The sequence below is a fragment of the Notothenia rossii genome (assembly GCF_949606895.1).
Source record: "Notothenia rossii genome assembly, chromosome: 10".
Classification (NCBI taxonomy): Eukaryota; Metazoa; Chordata; class Actinopteri; order Perciformes; family Nototheniidae; genus Notothenia; species Notothenia rossii.
This window is the reverse complement of record NC_136908.1, coordinates 211,952-236,076: the sequence shown is the minus strand read 5'-3', so window position 1 is coordinate 236,076 and position 24,125 is coordinate 211,952. Positions and strand designations below refer to the sequence as shown.

The following is a 24,125-nucleotide window of genomic DNA, read 5'->3' as shown; positions in this document are numbered from 1 at the left end:
AGGTAACACACAGCTAACACACAGCTAACACACTAGGTAACACACAGCTAACACAGGTAACACACAGGTAACACACAGGTAACACACAGGTAACACACTAAGTAACACACAGGTAACACACTAAGTAACACACAGGTAACACAGGTAACACACAGGTAACACAGGTAACACACAGGTAACACACAGGTAACACACTAAGTAACACACAGGTAACACAGGTAACACACAGGTAACACAGGAAACACACAGGTAACACAGGTAACACACAGGTAACACACAGGTAACACACTAAGTAACACACAGGTAACACAGGTAACACACAGGTAACACAGGAAACACACAGGTAACACAGGTAACACACAGGAAACACACAGGTAACACAGGTAACACACAGGTAACACACAGGTAACACACAGGAAACACACAGGTAACACAGGTAACACACAGGTAACACACAGGTAACACACAGGTAACACACAGGTAACACAGGTAACACACAGCTAACACACAGGTAACACACAGCTAACACAGGTAACACACAGGTAACACACAGGTAACACACAGGTAACACACAGGAAACACACAGGTAACACAGGTAACACACAGGTAACACACAGGTAACACACAGGTAACACACAGGAAACACACAGGTAACACACAGGTAACACACAGGTAACACAGGTAACACACAGGAAACACACAGGTAACACAGGTAACACACAGGTAACACACAGGTAACACACAGGAAACACACAGGTAACACAGGTAACACACAGGTAACACACAGGTAACACACAGGTAACACAGGTAACACACAGGTAACACACAGGTAACACACAGGTAACACACAGGTAACACAGGTAACACACAGCTAACACACAGGTAACACACAGCTAACACAGGTAACACACAGGTAACACACAGGTAACACACAGGTAACACACAGGAAACACACAGGTAACACAGGTAACACACAGGTAACACACAGGTAACACACAGCTAACACACTAGGTAACACACAGCTAACACACAGGTAACACACAGCTAACACACAGCTAACACACGGGTAACACACAGCTAACACAGGTAACACACAGCTAACACAGGTAACACACAGGAAACACACAGGTAACACAGGTAACACACAGGTAACACACAGGTAACACACAGCTAACACACTAGGTAACACACAGCTAACACACAGGTAACACACAGCTAACACACAGCTAACACACGGGTAACACACAGCTAACACAGGTAACACACAGCTAACACAGGTAACACACAGCTAACACACAGCTAACACACAGGAAACACACAGCTAACACACAGGTAACACACAGGTAACACACAGGAAACACACAGGTAACACACAGGTAACACACAGGTAACACACAGGTAACACACAGCTAACACACAGGTAACACACAGGAAACACACAAGTAACACACAGCTAACACATTAGGTAACACACAGCTAACACACAGGTAACACACAGGAAACACACAGGTAACACAGGTAACACACAGGTAACACACAGGTAACACACAGGTAACACACAGCTAACACACAGGTAACACACAGCTAACACATTAGGTAACACACAGCTAACACACAGCTAACACACTAGGTAACACACAGCTAACACACAGCTAACACACAGCTAACACACAGTTAACACACAGGTAACACACAGCTAACACACAGGAAACACACAGGTAACACACAGGTAACACACAGGTAACACACAGCTAAAACACAGGTAACACACAGCTAACACACAGGTAACACACATGTAACACAAAGCTAACACACAGCTAACACACAGCTAACACACTAGGTAACACACTAGGTAACACACAGCTAACACAGGTAACACACAGGTAACACACAGCTAACACACAGGTAACACACAGCTAACACAGGTAACACACAGCTAACACACAGCTAACACACAGGTAACACACAGCTAACACAGGTAACACACAGCTAACACACAGGAAACACACAGCTAACACACAGGTAACACACATGTAACACAAAGCTAACACACAGCTAACACACAGCTAACACACTAGGTAACACACTAGGTAACACACAGCTAACACAGGTAACACACAGGTAACACAAAGCTAACACACAGCTAACACACAGCTAACACACTAGGTAACACACTAGGTAACACACAGCTAACACAGGTAACACACAGCTAACACACAGCGAACACACAGGTAACACACAGGTAACACACAGCTAACAAACAGGAAACACACAAGTAACACACAGCTAACACACAGCTAACACACTAGGTAACACACAGCTAACACACAGGAAACACACAGGTAACACACAGGTAACACACAGCTAACACACAGGTAACACACAGCTAACACACTAGGTAACACACAGCTAACACACAGGAAACACACAGGAAACACACAGGTAACACACAGGTAACACACAGCTAACACACAGGTAACACACAGCTAACACAGGTAACACACAGGTAACACACATTTAACACACAGCTAACACACAGGTAACACACAGCTAACACACAGCGAACACACAGGTAACACACAGGTAACACACAGCTAACAAACAGGAAACACACAAGTAACACACAGATAACACACAGCTAACACACAGCTAACACACTAGGTAACACACAGCTAACACACAGGAAACACACAGGTAACACACAGGTAACACACAGCTAACACACAGGTAACACACAGCTAACACACTAGGTAACACACAGCTAACACACAGGAAACACACAGGAAACACACAGCTAACACACTAGGTAACACACGCTAACACACAGGTAACAAACAGCTAACACACATTTAACAAACAACTAACACACAGGAAACACACAGTTAACACACAGGTAACACACAGCGAACACACAGGAAACACACAGCTAACACACAGCTAACACACTAGGTAACACACTAGGTAACACACAGCTAACACATAGGAAACACACAGCTAACACACAGGAAACACACAGGTAACACACAGGAAACACACAGCTAACACACAGCTAACACACTAGGTAACACACTAGGTAACACACAGCTAACACACTAGGTAACACACTAGGTAACACACAGGTAACACACAGGTAACACACAGCTAACACACTAGCTAACACACAGGTAACACACAGCGAACACACAGGAAACACACAGCTAACACACAGCTAACACACTAGGTAACACACTAGGTAACACACAGCTAACACACTAGGTAACACACTAGGTAACACACAGGTAACACACAGGTAACACACAGCTAACACACTAGGTAACACACATGTAACACACAGCTAACACAGGTAACACACATGTAACACAAAGCTAACACACAGCTAACACACAGCTAACACACTAGGTAACACACTAGGTAACACACAGCTAACACACTAGGTAACACACTAGGTAACACACAGGTAACACACAGGTAACACACAGCTAACACACAGGTAACACACAGCAAACACACTAGGTAACAAACAGCTAACACACAGGAAACACACAGTTAACACACAGGTAACACACAGTTAACACACAGCTAACACACAGCTAACACACTAGGTAACACACTAGGTAACACACAGCTAACACACTAGGTAACACACTAGGTAACACAAAGCTAACACACAGCTAACACACAGCTAACACACAGTTAACACACAGGTAACACACAGTTAACACACAGGTAACACACAGTTAACACACAGGTAACACACAGTTAACACACAGCTAACACACAGCTAACACACTAGGTAACACACTAGGTAACACACTAGGTAACACACTAGGTAACACACAGCTAACACACAGGTAACACACAGCGAACACACTAGGTAACAAACAGCTAACACACAGGAAACACACAGCTAACACACAGGAAACACACAGGAAACACACAGTTAACACACAGGTAACACACAGGTAACACACAGCGAACACACTAGGTAACACTAGGTAACACACAGCTAACACAGGTAACACACAGGTAACACACAGGTAACACACAGCTAACACACAGGTAACACACAGTTAACACACAGGTAACACACAGCTAACACACAGGTAACACACAGCGAACACACTAGGTAACAAACAGCTAACACACAGGAAACACACAGTTAACACACAGGTAACACACAGCTAACACACAGGAAAGACACAGGTAACACACAGGTAACACACAGTTAACACACTAAGTAACGCACAGCTAAAACACAGGTAACACACAGCTAACACACTAGGTAACACACAGGTAACACAGGTAACACACAGGAAACACACAGGTAACACACAGCTAACACACAGCTAAGGCACAGGTAACACACAGGTAACACACAGCTAACACACAGGAAACACACAGCTAAGGCACAGGAAACGCACAGCTAACGCACTAGGTAACACACAGCTAACACACAGGTAACACACAGCTAAGACACAGCTAACACACAGGTAACACACAGCTAACACACAGGTAACACACAGCTAACACACAGGTAACACACAGGAAACGCACAGCTAACACATAGGTAACACACAGGTAACACACAGCTAACACACAGGTAACATTTTAAACTCACCAGCTGTGTGTGTGTGGTCTGTGAGGGCTGGATGACCTAAAACACACACACACACACACACACACACACACACACACACACACACACACACACACACACACACACACACACACACACACACACACACACACACACACACACACACACACACACTTTGATACCACCAGAAGAAAAAACACATTTCTTCTTCTTCTTCTGTGTAAATTAAAGTAACTTACTGGAGTCCAGGGGAGTTCCTGTTGGGTCTGAAACTAACCGATGAATTATACCTTTCTTTGATTACCTGAGTCTGTGACTACACGAGCCTGATTACACGAGTCTGTGACTACACAAGTCTGAGACTACCTGAGTCTGTGACTACACAAGTCTGAGACTACACGAGTCTGTGACTACACAAGTCTGAGAGTACACGAGTCTGAGACTACCTGAGTCTGTGACTACACAAGTCTGAGAGTACACGAGTCTGAGACTACCTGAGTCTGTGACTACACAAGTCTGAGAGTACACGAGTCTGTGACTACACGAGTCTGTGATGAGTCTGTGACTACACAAGTCTGTGATGAGTCTGTGACTACACGAGTCTGTGACTACACGAGTCTGTGATGAGTCTGTGATGAGTCTGTGACTACACGAGTGTGTGATGAGTCTGTGACTATACGAGTCTGTGACTACACGAGTCTGTGATGAGTCTGTGATGAGTCTGTGACTACACGAGTGTGTGACTACACGAGTCTGTGACTACACGAGTCTGTGATGAGTCTGTGACTATACGAGTCTGTGATGAGTCTGTGATGAGTCTGTGACTACACGAGTCTGAGATGAGTCTGTGACTACACAAGTCTGTGACTACACGAGTCTGTGATGAGTCTGTGACTACACGAGTCTGTGACTACACAAGTCTGAGACTACACGAGTCTGTGATGAGTCTGTGACTACACGAGTCTGTGACTACACGAGTCTGTGACTACACAAGTCTGAGACTACACAAGTCTGTGACTACACAAGTCTGTGATGAGTCTGTGACTACACGAGTCTGAGATGAGTCTGTGACTACATGAGTCTGTGACTACACAAGTCTGAGACTACACGAGTCTGTGACTACACGAGTCTGTGATGAGTCTGTGACTACACGAGTCTGTGATGAGTCTGTGACTATACGAGTCTGTGATGAGTCTGTGACTACACGAGTCTGAGACTACACGATTCTGTGACTACACAAGTCTGTGATGAGTCTGTGATGAGTCTGAGACTACACGAGTCTGTGATGAGTCTGTGATGAGTCTGTGATGAGTTTGTGACTACACGAGTCTGTGACTACACGAGTCTGAGACTACACGAGTCTGAGATGAGTCTGTGACTACACGAGTCTGTGACTACACGAGTCTGTGACTACACGAGTCTGAGACTACACAAGTCTGAGATGAGTCTGTGACTACACGAGTCTGTGACCACACGAGTCTGAGACTACACGAGTCTGAGATGAGTCTGTGACTACACGAGTCTGTGACTACACAAGTCTGAGACTACACAAGTCTGAGACTACACAAGTCTGTGATGAGTCTGTGAGTACACGAGTCTGTGACTACACGAGTCTGTGATGAGTCTGTGACTACACGAGTCTGTGACTACACGAGTCTGTGATGAGTCTGTGACTACACGAGTGTGTGACTACACGAGTCTGTGATGAGTCTGTGACTATACGAGTCTGTGATGAGTCTGTGATGAGTCTGTGACTACACAAGTCTGAGATGAGTCTGTGACTACACGAGTCTGTGACTACACGAGTCTGTGACTACACAAGTCTGTGACTACACAAGTCTGAGATGAGTCTGAGACTACACGAGTCTAAGATGAGTCTGTGACTACACGAGTCTGTGACTACACGAGTCTGTGATGAGTCTGTGACTACACGAGTCTGTGACTACACGAGTCTGTGATGAGTCTGTGACTATACGAGTCTGTGACTACACGAGTCTTTGATGAGTCTGTGATGAGTCTGTGACTACACGAGTCTGTGACTACACGAGTCTGTGATGAGTCTGTGACTATACGAGTCTGTGAGATGTCTGTGATGAGTCTGTGACTACACGAGTCTGAGATGAGTCTGTGACTACACGAGTCTGTGACTACACGAGTCTGTGATGAGTCTGTGACTACACGAGTCTGTGACTACACAAGTCTGAGACTACACGAGTCTGTGATGAGTCTGTGACTACACGAGTCTGTGACTACACGAGTCTGTGACTACACAAGTCTGAGACTACACAAGTCTGTGACTACACAAGTCTGTGATGAGTCTGTGACTACACGAGTCTGAGATGAGTCTGTGACTACATGAGTCTGTGACTACACAAGTCTGAAATTACACGAGTCTGTGACTACACGAGTCTGTGATGAGTCTGTGACTATACGAGTCTGTGATGAGTCTGTGATGAGTCTGTGACTACACGAGTCTGAGACTACACGATTCTGTGACTACACGAGTCTGTGATAAGTCTGTGATGAGTCTGTGACTACACGAGTCTGTGATTACACGAGTCTGAGACTACACGAGTCTGTGATGAGTCTGTGATGAGTCTGTGATGAGTCTGTGATGAGTCTGTGACTACACGAGTCTGTGACTACATGAGTCTGAGACTACACAAGTCTGAGATGAGTCTGTGACTACACGAGTCTGTGACTACACGAGTCTGTGACTACATGAGTCTGAGACTACACAAGTCTGAGATGAGTCTGTGACTACACGAGTCTGAGACTACACGAGTCTGAGACTACACGAGTCTGAGATGAGTCTGCAACTACACGAGTCTGTGGCTACACAAGTCTGAGACTACACGAGTCTGAGACTACACAAGTCTGTGATGAGTCTGTGAGTATACGAGTCTGTGACTACACGAGTCTGTGATGAGTCTGTGACTACACGAGTCTGTGACTACACGAGTCTGTGATGAGTCTGTGACTACACGAGTGTGTGACTACACGAGTCTGTGATGAGTCTGTGATGAGTCTGTGACTACAGGAGTCTGAGATGAGTCTGTGACTACACGAGTCTGTGACTACACGAGTCTGTGACTACACAAGTCTGAGACTACACGAGTCTGAGATGAGTCTGTGACTACACGAGTCTGTGACTACACGAGTCTGTGACTACACAAGTCTGTGACTACACAAGTCTGTGATGAGTCTGTGACTACACGAGTCTGTGATGAGTCTGTGACTATACGAGTCTGTGATGAGTCTGTGATGAGTCTGTGACTACACGAGTCTGAGACTACACGATTCTGTGACTACACAAGTCTGTGATGAGTCTGTGATGAGTCTGTGACTACACGAGTCTGTGACTACACGAGTCTGAGACTACACGAGTCTGTGATGAGTCTGTGATGAGTCTGTGATGAGTCTGTGATGAGTTTGTGACTACACGAGTCTGTGACTACACGAGTCTGAGACTACACGAGTCTGAGACTACACGAGTCTGAGATGAGTCTGTGACTACACGAGTCTGTGACTACACAAGTCTGAGACTACACGAGTCTGAGATGAGTCTGTGACTACACGAGTCTGTGACTACACAAGTCTGAGACTACACAAGTCTGAGACTACACAAGTCTGTGATGAGTCTGTGAGTACACGAGTCTGTGACTACACGAGTCTGTGATGAGTCTGTGACTACACGAGTCTGTGACTACACGAGTCTGTGATGAGTCTGTGACTACACGAGTGTGTGACTACACGAGTCTGTGATGAGTCTGTGACTATACGAGTCTGTGACTACACGAGTCTTTGATGAGTCTGTGATGAGTCTGTGACTACACGAGTCTGTGACTACACGAGTCTGTGACTACACGAGTCTGTGATGAGTCTGTGACTATACGAGTCTGTGAGATGTCTGTGATGAGTCTGTGACTACACGAGTCTGAGATGAGTCTGTGACTACACGAGTCTGTGACTACACGAGTCTGTGATGAGTCTGTGACTACACGAGTCTGTGACTACACAAGTCTGAGACTACACGAGTCTGTGATGAGTCTGTGACTACACGAGTCTGTGACTACACGAGTCTGTGACTACACAAGTCTGAGACTACACAAGTCTGTGACTACACAAGTCTGTGATGAGTCTGTGACTACACGAGTCTGAGATGAGTCTGTGACTACATGAGTCTGTGACTACACAAGTCTGAAATTACACGAGTCTGTGACTACACGAGTCTGTGATGAGTCTGTGACTACACGAGTCTGTGATGAGTCTGTGACTATACGAGTCTGTGATGAGTCTGTGATGAGTCTGTGACTACACGAGTCTGAGACTACACGATTCTGTGACTACACGAGTCTGTGATAAGTCTGTGATGAGTCTGTGACTACACGAGTCTGTGATTACACGAGTCTGAGACTACACGAGTCTGTGATGAGTCTGTGATGAGTCTGTGATGAGTCTGTGATGAGTCTGTGACTACACGAGTCTGTGACTACATGAGTCTGAGACTACACAAGTCTGAGATGAGTCTGTGACTACACGAGTCTGTGACTACACGAGTCTGTGACTACATGAGTCTGAGACTACACAAGTCTGAGATGAGTCTGTGACTACACGAGTCTGAGACTACACGAGTCTGAGACTACACGAGTCTGAGATGAGTCTGTGACTACACGAGTCTGTGGCTACACAAGTCTGAGACTACACGAGTCTGAGACTACACAAGTCTGTGATGAGTCTGTGAGTATACGAGTCTGTGACTACACGAGTCTGTGATGAGTCTGTGACTACACGAGTCTGTGACTACACGAGTCTGTGATGAGTCTGTGACTACACGAGTGTGTGACTACACGAGTCTGTGATGAGTCTGTGATGAGTCTGTGACTACAGGAGTCTGAGATGAGTCTGTGACTACACGAGTCTGTGACTACACGAGTCTGTGACTACACAAGTCTGAGACTACACGAGTCTGAGATGAGTCTGTGACTACACGAGTCTGTGACTACACGAGTCTGTGACTACACAAGTCTGTGACTACACAAGTCTGTGATGAGTCTGTGACTACACGAGTCTGTGACTACACAAGTCTGTGATGAGTCTGTGACTACACGAGTCTGTGATGAGTCTGTGACTATACGAGTCTGTGATGAGTCTGTGATGAGTCTGTGACTACACGAGTCTGAGACTACACGATTCTGTGACTACACAAGTCTGTGATGAGTCTGTGATGAGTCTGTGACTACACGAGTCTGTGACTACACGAGTCTGAGACTACACGAGTCTGTGATGAGTCTGTGATGAGTCTGTGATGAGTCTGTGATGAGTTTGTGACTACACGAGTCTGTGACTACACGAGTCTGAGACTACACGAGTCTGAGACTACACGAGTCTGAGATGAGTCTGTGACTACACGAGTCTGTGACTACACAAGTCTGAGACTACACGAGTCTGAGACTACACAAGTCTGTGATGAGTCTGTGAGTACACGAGTCTGTGACTACACGAGTCTGTGATGAGTCTGTGACTACACGAGTCTGTGACTACACGAGTCTGTGATGAGTCTGTGACTACACGAGTGTGTGACTACACGAGTCTGTGATGAGTCTGTGACTATACGAGTCTGTGATGAGTCTGTGATGAGTCTTTGACTACATGAGTCCAGGGCTCTCGACTAACTTTTTTCACCATCCTCCCGGAACCGTCCCGAAATACAATCTAAGCCGTCCCGAAATTAATGTGGACCGTCCCGAATTTAAAATATTAGTTTTTCTACTACTTATCATTAGTTAAAATCATTCAAAGTGACCTTTAACATAAATAAAACATCATACACATCATTAGATGATAATTCATCAACCTTATTATTTGAGTAAATCAGTCAATCACATGACAAAGGCCAAATATATTTAAACAAACACACAAACGAGAAAATTACTAATATTGAATCAAATCAAGTCCCATCCAATTAACAAAAAAAATCCAACACTCTGTCCTGAAGACAGAACCCAGAGTAACCACTAACCAGGAGGACAGTCTGTAACACAGTCAGGAGACCTTTACAAACTGCCCCGCCCCCTCGCACACAGACGGGGGAGAGAGAGATCTCGTCTGGATTGGAAAGCTCGAAAATACATCATAGACGCATGTTGTAGTCTTATTGCATATTAGAAACGGAGTTGGATAAACTAAAACTGCGATATAATGTTTATGTAGCAATACTACATATGACATATATTTTTTAAATGTCTCCAGTACCGATAAAAAGTCAGATAACGTCGGAGCTTAACGTTACCACTGTCTTTAATAATTCCGGCCCGGGCGGAGCCCGTTTAATACCGGGGCTCGGTACCCATCCATACATGGGGAGAGGCGCAGCATATTGCTAAGGACTAAATACGAAGGAGGGTTCTCATCTCAGCCTTATTACCCATAGGGGATGAAGTGGAGTAAGTAAATAAAGAGGCCGGCGCTCCAGGGTCTGGTTCTGCTGTGCGTTTTTGTGATGTAAAGGTAAAACATTTCAGAATTCCTCCACGGGATACCATTGTCATTTTACGTCACTCAACCCGCGAAATACACACACTCAGTACATAGCCTACTGTAGATAGACCCGCGAATTTGCGGGCCAGGAATTCGCGGGCACAGCCAGCTGTGCGGCTGGCTGACAGCACATGGACACAGTTTACGCATGTGTGTGTGTGTGTGTGTGTGTGTGTGTGTGTGTGTGTGTGTGTGTGTGTGTGTGTGTGTGTGTGTGTGTGTGTGTGTGTGTGTGTGTGTGTGTGTGTGTGTGTGTGTGTGTGTTTCGCGGGTTGCTAAATGTTTTGTGTGTTTATGTTGACAAGGAGGTTTAATAATTGCGTGCTACACACAACGTGCAGTCGATTTCATTTTCATCGCCGTTTGTAGTAGAGTTAGCAGGGTATTTTTATTTTAACTCTCGTCCCAAATTCGTCCCAAAATTATTTTTTATCCTCCCTGACACTATTTTTTTCGGCCCCGGGACGACGGGAGGTCCTTAAACTCGAGCCCTGCATGAGTCTGAGATGAGTCTGTGACTACACGAGTCTGTGACTACACGAGTCTGTGACTACACAAGTCTGAGACTACACGAGTCTGAGATGAGTCTGTGACTACACGAGTCTGTGACTACACAAGTCTGTGACTACACAAGTCTGAGATGAGTCTGAGACTACACAAGTCTAAGATGAGTCTGTGACTACACGAGTCTGTGACTACACGAGTCTGTGATGAGTCTGTGACTACACGAGTCTGTGACTACACGAGTCTGTGATGAGTCTGTGACTATAAGAGTCTGTGACTACACGAGTCTTTGATGAGTCTGTGATGAGTCTGTGACTACACGAGTGTGTGACTACACGAGTCTGTGACTACACGAGTCTGTGATGAGTCTGTGACTATACGAGTCTGTGATGAGTCTGTGATGAGTCTGTGACTACACGAGTCTGAGATGAGTCTGTGACTACACGAGTCTGTGACTACACGAGTCTGTGATGAGTCTGTGACTACACGAGTCTGTGACTACACAAGTCTGAGACTACACGAGTCTGTGATGAGTCTGTGACTACACGAGTCTGTGACTACACGAGTCTGTGACTACACGAGTCTGTGACTACACAAGTCTGAGACTACACAAGTCTGTGACTACACAAGTCTGTGATGAGTCTGTGACTACACGAGTCTGAGATGAGTCTGTGACTACATGAGTCTGTGACTACACAAGTCTGTGATGACTCTGTGACTACACGAGTCTGTGATGAGTCTGTGACTATACGAGTCTGTGATGAGTCTGTGATGAGTCTGTGACTACACGAGTCTGAGACTACACGATTCTGTGACTACACTAGTCTGTGATGAGTCTGTGATGAGTCTGTGACTACACGAGTCTGTGACTACACGAGTCTGAGACTACACGAGTCTGTGATGAGTCTCTGATGAGTCTGTGATGAGTCTGTGATGAGTCTGTGACTACACGAGTCTGTGACTACATGAGTCTGAGACTACACAAGTCTGAGATGAGTCTGTGACTACACGAGTCTGTGACTACACGAGTCTGAGACTACACGAGTCTGAGACTACACGAGTCTGAGATGAGTCTGTGACTACACGAGTCTGTGGCTACACAAGTCTGAGACTACACGAGTCTGAGACTACACAAGTCTGTGATGAGTCTGTGAGTACACGAGTCTGTGACTACACGAGTCTGTGATGAGTCTGTGACTACACGAGTCTGTGACTACACGAGTCTGTGATGAGTCTGTGACTACACGAGTGTGTGACTACACGAGTCTGTGATGAGTCTGTGACTATACGAGTCTGTGATGAGTCTGTGATGAGTCTGTGACTACACGAGTCTGAGATGAGTCTGTGACTACACGAGTCTGTGACTACACGAGTCTGTGACTACACAAGTCTGAGACTACACGAGTCTGAGATGAGTCTGTGACTACACGAGTCTGTGACTACACGAGTCTGTGACTACACAAGTCTGTGACTACACAAGTCTGAGATGAGTCTGAGACTACACGAGTCTGAGATGAGTCTGTGACTACACGAGTCTATGACTACACGAGTCTGAGATGAGTCTGAGACTACACGAGTCTGAGATGAGTCTGTGACTACACGAGTCTGTGACTACACAAGTCTGAGACTACACGAGTCTGTGATGAGTCTGTGACTACACGAGTCTGAGACTACACGAGTCTGAGACTACACAAATCTTTGAATACACGAGTCTGAGATGAGTCTGTGACTACACGAGTCTGTGACTATACGAGTCTGAGACTACACAAGTCTGTGATGAGTCTGTTGCTGTGTCCCAATTCAGAGGACCCATTCTCCTGAGGACCCAGCCTCGCAGTCCGCGGAGGACCGCTGCCAAATGAGACGGTCTACGGAGCATGTCCTTGTACATCACCGGCAGTTTCCCCTACATTTACCCGCCCCCGTCACCTAGCAACCAGCTGCAGTCACAAGTGCCGGTAATAATTTCACACACTAGGCAAAATATTTTCAAACTGTTTTCAAACTGTTTTCAAAACTGTTTTCAAAACTGTTTTCAAAACTGTTCAATATGGAGTCAGATCTAGCTGTACTTATTTTGGTGTTATATAATATGTTTAAATTATTTTCCTGAGGTCGCAACAGGCCCCCGTGAAGAGGGCTTCATTCTCCCCGCGCATCTGGATAAATTGCGCAGTCTGCTCCTTGCTCCCTATCAAAACAAAATTGTTGCAGTAAGATTTGTATAACAAAAGCAGTTAAATAAATAAATTAGCTTTATAATGAATCCCAACAATATGAAAACCAAACAGGGTTTAGAAATATTTTCACTTCATATTATTTTATGTATGTAATATAAAGAAGACATCTCCAATTGCCCGTATATTTAAATACACAAATTAAATAGCTTTACTTTTCTTTCATGTCGTTTACTATTTGGGTGAGTACATTTAAAAACGAATCCAGCTGAAACCGTTGTAGCCGTTGATGGGACGTTACAAGCCATATATATTTTTTTAAAACTCATTCGTCACCGTCACCCGTTGCATCCTGGGATATGGTACACTGCGGAGTGTACATCAGATGTATCCTCTAAACCTGGGGAAAGAAGCCTGCATTTGCGGGCCGCATTCGGAGGAGTCTTTTTTTTGTTGTTGAATTGGGACAGCCTTCGTTTGGCGGAAGTGACGTATGCGGTCTCCAAATGCATCCTCAGGAGGATGCGGCCGCTGAATTGGGACACAGTCTGTGACTACACGAGTCTGTGACTACACGAGTCTGTGACTACACGAGTCTGTGATGAGTCTGTGACTACACAAGTCTAAGACTACACAAGTCTGAGACTACACAAGTCTGAGACTACACGAGTCTGAGACTACACGAGTCTGTGATGAGTCTGTGACCATACGAGTCTGTGACTACCTGAGTCTGTGACCATACGAGTCTGTGACTACCTGAGTCTGTGATGAGTCTGTGACTACACGAGTCTGTGACTACACGAGTCTGTGATGAGTCTGTGACTACACGAGTCTGTGATGAGTCTGTGACTACACGAGTCTGTGACTACACGAGTCTGTGACTACCTGAGTCTGTGATGAGTCTGTGACTACACAAGTCTGAGACTACACAAGTCTGAGACTACACGAGTCTGTGATGAGTCTGTGACTATACGAGTCTGTGACTACACAAGTCTGTGACTACACGAGTCTGAGACTACACGAGTCTGTGATGAGTCTGTGACTACACGAGTCTGTGATGAGTCTGTGAATACACGAGTCTGTGACTACACGAGTCTGAGATGAGTCTGTGACTACACAAGTCTAAGACTACACGAGTCTGAGACTACACAAGTCTGAGACTACACGAGTCTGTGACTACACGAGTCTGTGATGAGTCTGTGACTACACGCGTCTGTGATGAGTCTGTGACTACACAAGTCTAAGACTACACGAGTCTGAGACTACACGAGTCTGTGACTACACAAGTCTGTGATGAGTCTGTGACTACACGAGTCTGTGATGAGTCTGTGACTACACGAGTCTGTGACTACACGAGTCTGTGATGAGTCTGTGACTACACAAGTCTGAGACTACACGAGTCTGAGACTACACGAGTCTTTGACTACACGAGTTTGAGACTACACGAGTCTGAGACTACACGAGTCTGTGATGAGTCTGTGACTACACGAGTCTGTGATGAGTCTGTGAATACACGAGTCTGTGACTACACGAGTCTGAGATGAGTCTGTGACTATACGAGTCTGTGACTACACGAGTCTGTGATGAGTCTGTGACTACACAAGTCTAAGACTACACGAGTCTGAGACTACACAAGTCTGAGACTACACGAGTCTGTGACTACCTGAGTCTGTGATGAGTCTGTGACTACACGAGTCTGTGACTACACGAGTCTGTGATGAGTCTGTAACTACACGAGTCTGTGATGAGTCTGTGACTACACGAGTCTGTGACTACACGAGTCTGTGACTACCTGAGTCTGTGATGAGTCTGTGACTACACAAGTCTGAGACTACACAAGTCTGAGACTACACGAGTCTGTGATGAGTCTGTGACTATACGAGTCTGTGACTACACAAGTCTGTGACTACACGAGTCTGAGACTACACGAGTCTGTGATGAGTCTGTGACTACACGAGTCTGTGATGAGTCTGTGAATACACGAGTCTGTGACTACACGAGTCTGAGATGAGTCTGTGACTATACGAGTCTGTGACTACACGAGTCTGTGATGAGTCTGTGACTACACAAGTCTAAGACTACACGAGTCTGAGACTACACAAGTCTGAGACTACACGAGTCTGTGACTACACGAGTCTGTGATGAGTCTGTGACTACACGCGTCTGTGATGAGTCTGTGACTACACAAGTCTAAGACTACACGAGTCTGAGACTACACGAGTCTGTGACTACACAAGTCTGTGATGAGTCTGTGACTACACGAGTCTGTGATGAGTCTGTGACTACACGAGTCTGTGACTACACGAGTCTGTGATGAGTCTGTGACTACACAAGTCTGAGACTACACGAGTCTGAGACTACACGAGTCTTTGACTACACGAGTTTGAGACTACACGAGTCTGAGACTACACGAGTCTGAGACTACACGAGTCTGTGACTACACGAGTCTAAGACTACACGAGTCTGTGACTACAAGAGTCTGTGACAACACGAGTCTGTGACTACACGAGTCTGAGACTACACGAGTCTGTGATTACACGAGTCTGTGACTACACGAGTCTGAGACTACACGAGTCTGAGACTACATGAGTCTGAGACTACACGAGTCTGTGACTACACGAGTCTAAGACTACACGAGTCTGTGACTACAGGAGTCTGTGACTACACGAGTCTGAGACTACACGAGTCTAAGACTACACGAGTCTATGACTACACGAGTCTGAGACTACACGAGTCTAAGACTACACGAGTCTGTGATGAGTCTGTGACTACACGAGTCTGAGACTACACAAGTCTGAGACTACACGAGTCTGAGACTACACGAGTCTGTGACTACACGAGTCTGTGACTACAAGAGTCTGAGACTACACGAGTCTGAGACTACACAAGTCTGAGACTACACGAGTCTGTGACTACACGAGTCTGTGACTACAAGAGTCTGAGACTACACGAGTCTGAGACTACACAAGTCTAAGACTACACGAGTCTGAGACTACACGAGTCTGAGACTACACGAGTCTGTGACTACAAGAGTCTGTGACTACACGAGTCTGAGACTACACGAGACTGTGATGAGTCTGAGACTAGACGAGTCTGAGATTACACGAGTCTGTGACTACACAAGTCTGAGACTACACGAGTCTGAGATGAGTCTGTGACTACACGAGTCTGAGACTACACGAGTCTGTGACTACACGAGTCTGAGACTACACGAGTCAGTGACTACACGAGTCTAAGACTACACGAGACTGTGATGAGTCTGAGACTACACGAGTCTGTGACTACCTGAGTCTGTGATGAGTCTGTGACTACACGAGTCTGTGATGAGTCTGTGACTACACGAGTCTGTGACTACACAAGTCTGAGACTACACGAGTCTGTGACTACACGAGTCTGAGACTACACGAGTCTGTGATGAGTCTGTGACTACACAAGTCTGAGACTACACGAGTCTGTGACTACACGAGTCTGTGATGAGTCTGTGAGTACACGAGTCTGTGATGAGTCTGTGACTACACGAGTCTGATACTACACGAGTCTGAGACTACACGAGTCTGTGACTACACAAGTCTGTGATGAGTCTGTGATGAGTCTGTGACTACACGAGTCTGTGATGAGTCTGTGACTACACAAGTCTGTGATGAGTCTGAGACTAAATGAGTCTGTGACTACATGAGTCTGTGACTACACGAGTCTGTGATGAGTCTGTGACTACACGAGTCTGTGACTACACGAGTCTGTGACTACACGAGTCTGTGATGAGTCTGTGACTACACGAGTCTGTGACTACCTGAGTCTGTGACTACCTGAGTCTGTGACTACCTGAGTCTGTGACTACACGAGTCTGTGATGAGTCTGTGACTACACGAGTCTGAGACTACACGAGTCTGTGACTACACAAGTCTGTGATGAGTCTGTGACTACACGAGTCTGTGATGAGTCTGTGACTACACGAGTCTGTGACTACACGAGTCTGAGACTACACAAGTCTGTGATGAGTCTGTGAGTACACGAGTCTGTGACTACACGAGTCTGTGACTACCTGAGTCTGTGATGAGTCTGTGACTACACAAGTCTGTGATGAGTCTGTGACTACACGAGTCTGTGATGAGTCTGTGACTACACGAGTCTGTGATGAGTCTGTGAATACACGAGTCTGTGACTACACGAGTCTGAGATGAGTCTGTGACTATACGAGTCTGTGACTACACGAGTCTGTGATGAGTCTGTGACTACACAAGTCTAAGACTACACGAGTCTGAGACTACACAAGTCTGAGACTACACGAGTCTGTGACTACACGAGTCTGTGATGAGTCTGTGACTACACGAGTCTGTGATGAGTCTGTGACTACACAAGTCTAAGACTACACGAGTCTGAGACTACACGAGTCTGTGACTACACAAGTCTGTGATGAGTCTGTGACTACACGAGTCTGTGATGAGTCTGTGACTACACGAGTCTGTGACTACACGAGTCTGTGATGAGTCTGTGACTACACAAGTCTGAGACTACACGAGTCTGAGACTACACGAGTCTTTGACTACACGAGTTTGAGACTACACGAGTCTGAGACTACACGAGTCTGAGACTACACGAGTCTGTGACTACACGAGTCTAAGACTACACGAGTCTGTGACTACAAGAGTCTGTGACAACACGAGTCTGTGACTACACGAGTCTGAGACTACACGAGTCTGAGACTACACGAGTCTGAGACTACACGAGTCTGTGATTACACGAGTCTGTGACTACACGAGTCTGAGACTACACGAGTCTGAGACTACATGAGTCTGAGACTACACGAGTCTGTGACTACACGAGTCTAAGACTACACGAGTCTGTGACTACAGGAGTCTGTGACTACAAGAGTCTGTGACTACACGAGTCTGTGACTATACGAGTCTGTGATGAGTCTGAGACTAGACGAGTCTGAGATTACACGAGTCTGTGACTACACGAGTCTGAGACTACACGAGTCTGAGATGAGTCTGTGACTACACGAGTCTGAGACTACACGAGTCTGTGACTACACGAGTCTGAGACTACACGAGTCTGTGACTACACGAGTCTAAGACTACACGAGACTGTGATGAGTCTGAGACTACACGAGTCTGTGACTACCTGAGTCTGTGATGAGTCTGTGACTACACGAGTCTGTGATGAGTCTGTGACTACACGAGTCTGTGACTACACAAGTCTGAGACTACACGAGTCTGTGACTACACGAGTCTGAGACTACACGAGTCTGTGATGAGTCTGTGACTACACAAGTCTGAGACTACACGAGTCTGTGACTACACGAGTCTGTGATGAGTCTGTGAGTACACGAGTCTGTGATGAGTCTGTGACTACACGAGTCTGATACTACACGAGTCTGAGACTACACGAGTCTGTGACTACACAAGTCTGTGATGAGTCTGTGATGAGTCTGTGACTACACGAGTCTGTGATGAGTCTGTGACTACACAAGTCTGTGATGAGTCTGAGACTAAATGAGTCTGTGACTACATGAGTCTGTGACTACACGAGTCTGTGATGAGTCTGTGACTACACGAGTCTGTGACTACACGAGTCTGTGACTACACGAGTCTGTGATGAGTCTGTGACTACACGAGTCTGTGACTACCTGAGTCTGTGACTACCTGAGTCTGTGACTACCTGAGTCTGTGACTACACGAGTCTGTGATGAGTCTGTGACTACACGAGTCTGAGACTACACGAGTCTGTGACTACACGAGTCTGTGATGAGTCTGTGACTACACGAGTCTGTGATGAGTCTGTGACTACACGAGTCTGTGACTACACGAGTCTGAGACTACACAAGTCTGTGATGAGTCTGTGAGTACACGAGTCTGTGACTACACGAGTCTGTGACTACCTGAGTCTGTGATGAGTCTGTGACTACACAAGTCTGTGATGAGTCTGTGACTACACGAGTCTGTGATGAGTCTGTGAGTACACGAGTCTGTGATGAGTCTGTGACTACACGAGTCTGTGATTACACGAGTTTTTGACTACACGAGTCTGTGATTACACGAGTCTGTGATGAGTCTGTGACTACACGAGTCTGTGATGAGTCTGTGACTACACGAGTCTGTGATGAGTCTGTGATGAGTCTGTGACTACACGAGTCTGTGATGAGTCTGTGACTACACGAGTCTGTGACTACACGAGTCTGTGACTACACGAGTCTGTGACTACACGAGTCTGTGACTACACGAGTCTTGGAGTAACCATAGACAATAGATTAAAGAGCATCTTGCAGGTTTTTTTTCTCTACATTTATTCTTAAACTTGCTTGAAAATTACAATTAAAAATGTTAATGCAGGATTTGATATGTTTTAGAGACACAAGGAATTCAGAGGGAAAGGAGCAATTTTGAGCTCTGCTCTTAAAAACGGCTCTTTTTTAAGGTCATACGTCAAACGCGTCATATTACATCACACAGGGGACACATCTCCGCTCTCTGACCGAGGGTATAGTTAGTAGTTGCGTTGAGTTGAGCGGTTGTGTTTTAGTGAGCTGGTATTTTTCGGTAGTTTTACATTGTATTTCACCATTTGTAATCATGGTGCAGTATTGTGTTTGTGCAGGTTGCACAAATACCAGCCTGTCAGGACATCGAGTCCACAGTAAAAAGGACCGGGGCTAGCGTTCGTTCCTGGGTGCGTTGTGCATCCACATCCCTGCAGCACATACTCTCCACAGCTTTATCAGGAAACCGTATTACACCTCTCTCCCCCCCTTCGCTGCTCTCTCTCTCTCCCCTCCGGTACACGGCACCGTAAGACATAGTGTGGAGTTGCATTAGGTAACGCTGTGGTGGCTGTACTGCTCCAGCCGTCTCCTTTGTGTTTGTTTCCCCCTGTCTGTGTTGTTTGTGTGGGCGTGGTGGCTGTCACTCCTGGCTCCCGGCTCAACCTCCACTCACCTGCTGCAATCAGCTGTGCACCCTCCCCGACTACACACCTGCTTTCCATCAAGCCATTTACAACGGCATATCAACGGAGGCTCCACAACCTTTCTCCGCCAGATCGTCAAGTATCAGCCGTATCTCTCTCTCCCCTCCGGTACAGAGCACCGTAGTGTGGAGTTGCATTAGGTAACGCGAGATACGGCTGATACTCGCGCATTAGTTTCTGTTATGGATCAGTATCAACAGTCCTGCCAGTAACGTTACTATATTATCAATGCTACGTTAGTTATAGCCTGATATATGATAGCTAACTTCACAATGTTGTGATGTGACGTTAGCTAACATTCTGTAGCTAACGCCGGTCACTCACCAAGATAGCTGCTCTGTTCTCCACTGGTTCTCCTCACACCACAGCTCCATTTCTCTCCGATGGCCGTTATTTCTTCTAATCCTTGGCTGCTCCTGGTCTCTTGGACGCCTAGCAGGCTCATCATTATAAGGTTGTGGTCCGTCATATGCATTCGAATATTCATGTTCAACTTCTTCTGTGTCTTCTGTTTCGAAACTAGCATTGGGATCCATGTTTATTAATACGTTACACCGGCCGCTCTCCCCCTTGTGTCCCCCGTGTTACGTCACACACGGGAGGTCACGTGCCGAGGCTTTTTTATGCGGAAGTGAACATTTCTTACAAAAACGACGCCAGATGTCACTGAAGTGTATATTTCTGTATATCTTTTTGAAAATCTAGTGTATTCATCATTTTCCTACACATTTATTCACAGGTGTCTTTAACCTGGAAGTTGCTCTTTAAGTTGGAAACCACATATAAGTTATATCAAAGCCAAAATATCCAAATCAATAGCAATTCTGAATAAAGCCAAAGACCGAATGAATCAAGCTTCCTTGCTGATGCTGTACTGCTCCTTCATACTTCCATACAGGATGTATTGTGTGGAGGTTTGGGGGAACACATATACAACAAATACACATCCTATCTTCATCCTGCAAAAAAGAGCCATACGAGTTATACATAAAACTACGTACAGAGAACCAACTAATACATTATTCATCAGACTAAAAACACTAAAACTACAAGACCTGGTTGGCTATAAAACTATTCAAATTTTGTTCAAAGCCGCAAATCAACAATTACCTCATAACATCCAGGGACGTTTCACACGGAGAGAGAGCATGCTCATGTTGAGAGGAAACTGCATTTTCAAAAAACCACCCGTACGAACAAATGCCAAACTTCATTGCATCTCATCAAAAGGTGTTAGTCTGTGGAATAACTGTAATGATGCACTGACATATTGTACAAGTCTATCTAAACTGAAAGTATTATTTAGAAGCCAAATCATTAATGGTTATGAACAGGATGTGTAAAATCCCATTTGTTGTTATTTCTTGTAATTGTAAAAGTAATTTCTTTCTGATTGTTTTGTAAAAAAAACAAGAGCAAACAAATTAACAAGACCAACTTGTCGCTGATGACAATGACCTAATATTTTATTTATAAGAAAAATATATGCTAGAGGGGGTAGACCAGAAAAGTTTTTTAAAACTTCTTCTTGCCCCTGTTGAACATGAGAGACTATTTGAGAATTATTATAGTTTTTTTTGAAAACTTTTTTTTTGTATTATTATATTTTTGTACTTTGTTGTAATTATTCATTTGAGTGAGAAATAAAAAAGAGAATATATATATATATATATATATATATATATTATTTTTGTATGTTTTTGTTTCTGACATGTTATTAATATAAATTGACCAAAACAAAAATTAAAAAATAAAACATGAGTCTGTGATTACCTGAGTCTGTAGCTGTAGAGTCTGTAGCTGTAGAGTCTGTTGCTGTAGAGTCTGTTGCTGTAGAGTCTGTAGCTGTAGAGTCTGTAGCTGTAGAGTCTGTAGCTGTAGAGTCTGTTGCCACAGTTACCAGGTCTGTGTGGGAATCAAAGAAACCTGAAACTGAAGAGAGAACAATCAGACAGACAGGTAACAGACAGACAGACAGACAGACAGGTAACAGACAGAAATAGAGACAGACAGGTAACAGACAGACAGACAGACAGACAGACAGACAGACAGACAGACAGACAGACAGACAGACAGGTAACAGACAGACAGGTAACAGACAGAGAGACAGGTAACAGACAGACAGACAGGTAACAGACAGACAGGTAACAGACAGACAGGTAACAGACAGACAGACAGGTAACAAACAGACAGACAGGTAACAGACAGACAATTAACAGACAGAGAGACAGGTAACAGACAGACAGGTAACAGACACACAGAGAGACCGACAGACAGACACACACACACACACACACACACACACACACACACACACACACACACACACACACACACACACACACACACACACACACACACACACACACACACACACACACACACACACTTTGATACCACCAGAAGAAAAAACACATTTCTTCTTCTTCTTCTGTGTAAATTAAAGTAACTTACTGGAGTCCAGGGGAGTTCCTGTTGGGTCTGAAACTAACCGATGAATTATACCTTTCTTTGATTACCTGAGTCTGTGACTACACGAGCCTGATTACACGAGTCTGTGACTACACAAATCTGAGACTACCTGAGTCTGTGACTACACGAGTCTGTGACTACACAAGTCTGAGACTACCTGAGTCTGTGACTACACGAGTCTGTGACTACACAAGTCTGAGACTACCTGAGTCTGTGACTTCACGAGTCTGTGACTACACAAATCTGAGACTACCTGAGTCTGTGACTATACGAGTCTGTGACTACACAAGTCTGAGACTAAACAAGTCTGAGACTAAACGAGTCTGCGACTACACGAGTCTGTGACTAAACGAGTCTGTGATGAGTCTGTGACTACACAAGTCTGTGATGAGTCTGTGACTACACGAGTGTTTGACTACACGAGTCCGTGATGAGTCTGTGACCACACAAGTCTGTGACTACACAAGTCTGTGACTACACAAGTCTGAGACTACCTGAGTCTGTGACTACACAAGTCTGAGACTACACGAGTCTGTGACTACACAAGTCTGAGAGTACACGAGTCTGAGACTACCTGAGTCTGTGACTACACAAGTCTGAGAGTACACAAGTCTGAGACTACCTGAGTCTGTGACTACACAAGTCTGAGAGTACACGAGTCTGTGACTACACGAGTCTGTGATGAGTCTGTGACTACACAAGTCTGTGATGAGTCTGTGACTACACGAGTCTGTGACTACACGAGTCTGTGATGAGTCTGTGACTATACGAGTCTGTGACTACACGAGTCTGTGATGAGTCTGTGATGAGTCTGTGACTACACGAGTGTGTGACTACACGAGTCTGTGATGAGTCTGTGACTATACAAG

At 45.3% G+C, this 24,125-nt stretch overlaps 1 long non-coding RNA gene across 2 annotated transcripts in view; it reads right to left on the bottom strand.

Annotated features, from left to right (window-relative positions):
• The window catches only part of LOC307021148, a 38,053-nt gene that overhangs the window by 11,389 nt on the left and 2,539 nt on the right, over positions 1–24,125 (bottom strand). The window contains exons 2-3 of one of the 2 annotated variants that reach the window (XR_013803085.1): positions 22,558–22,710; positions 4,619–4,654 (exon numbers count right to left, since the gene is read on the bottom strand). This is a non-coding gene — a long non-coding RNA (uncharacterized lncRNA). Of the gene's footprint in view, positions 1–4,618; positions 4,655–22,557; positions 22,717–24,125 lie in introns of both variants that reach the window. The other variant, XR_013803086.1, reaches the window with a different exon arrangement.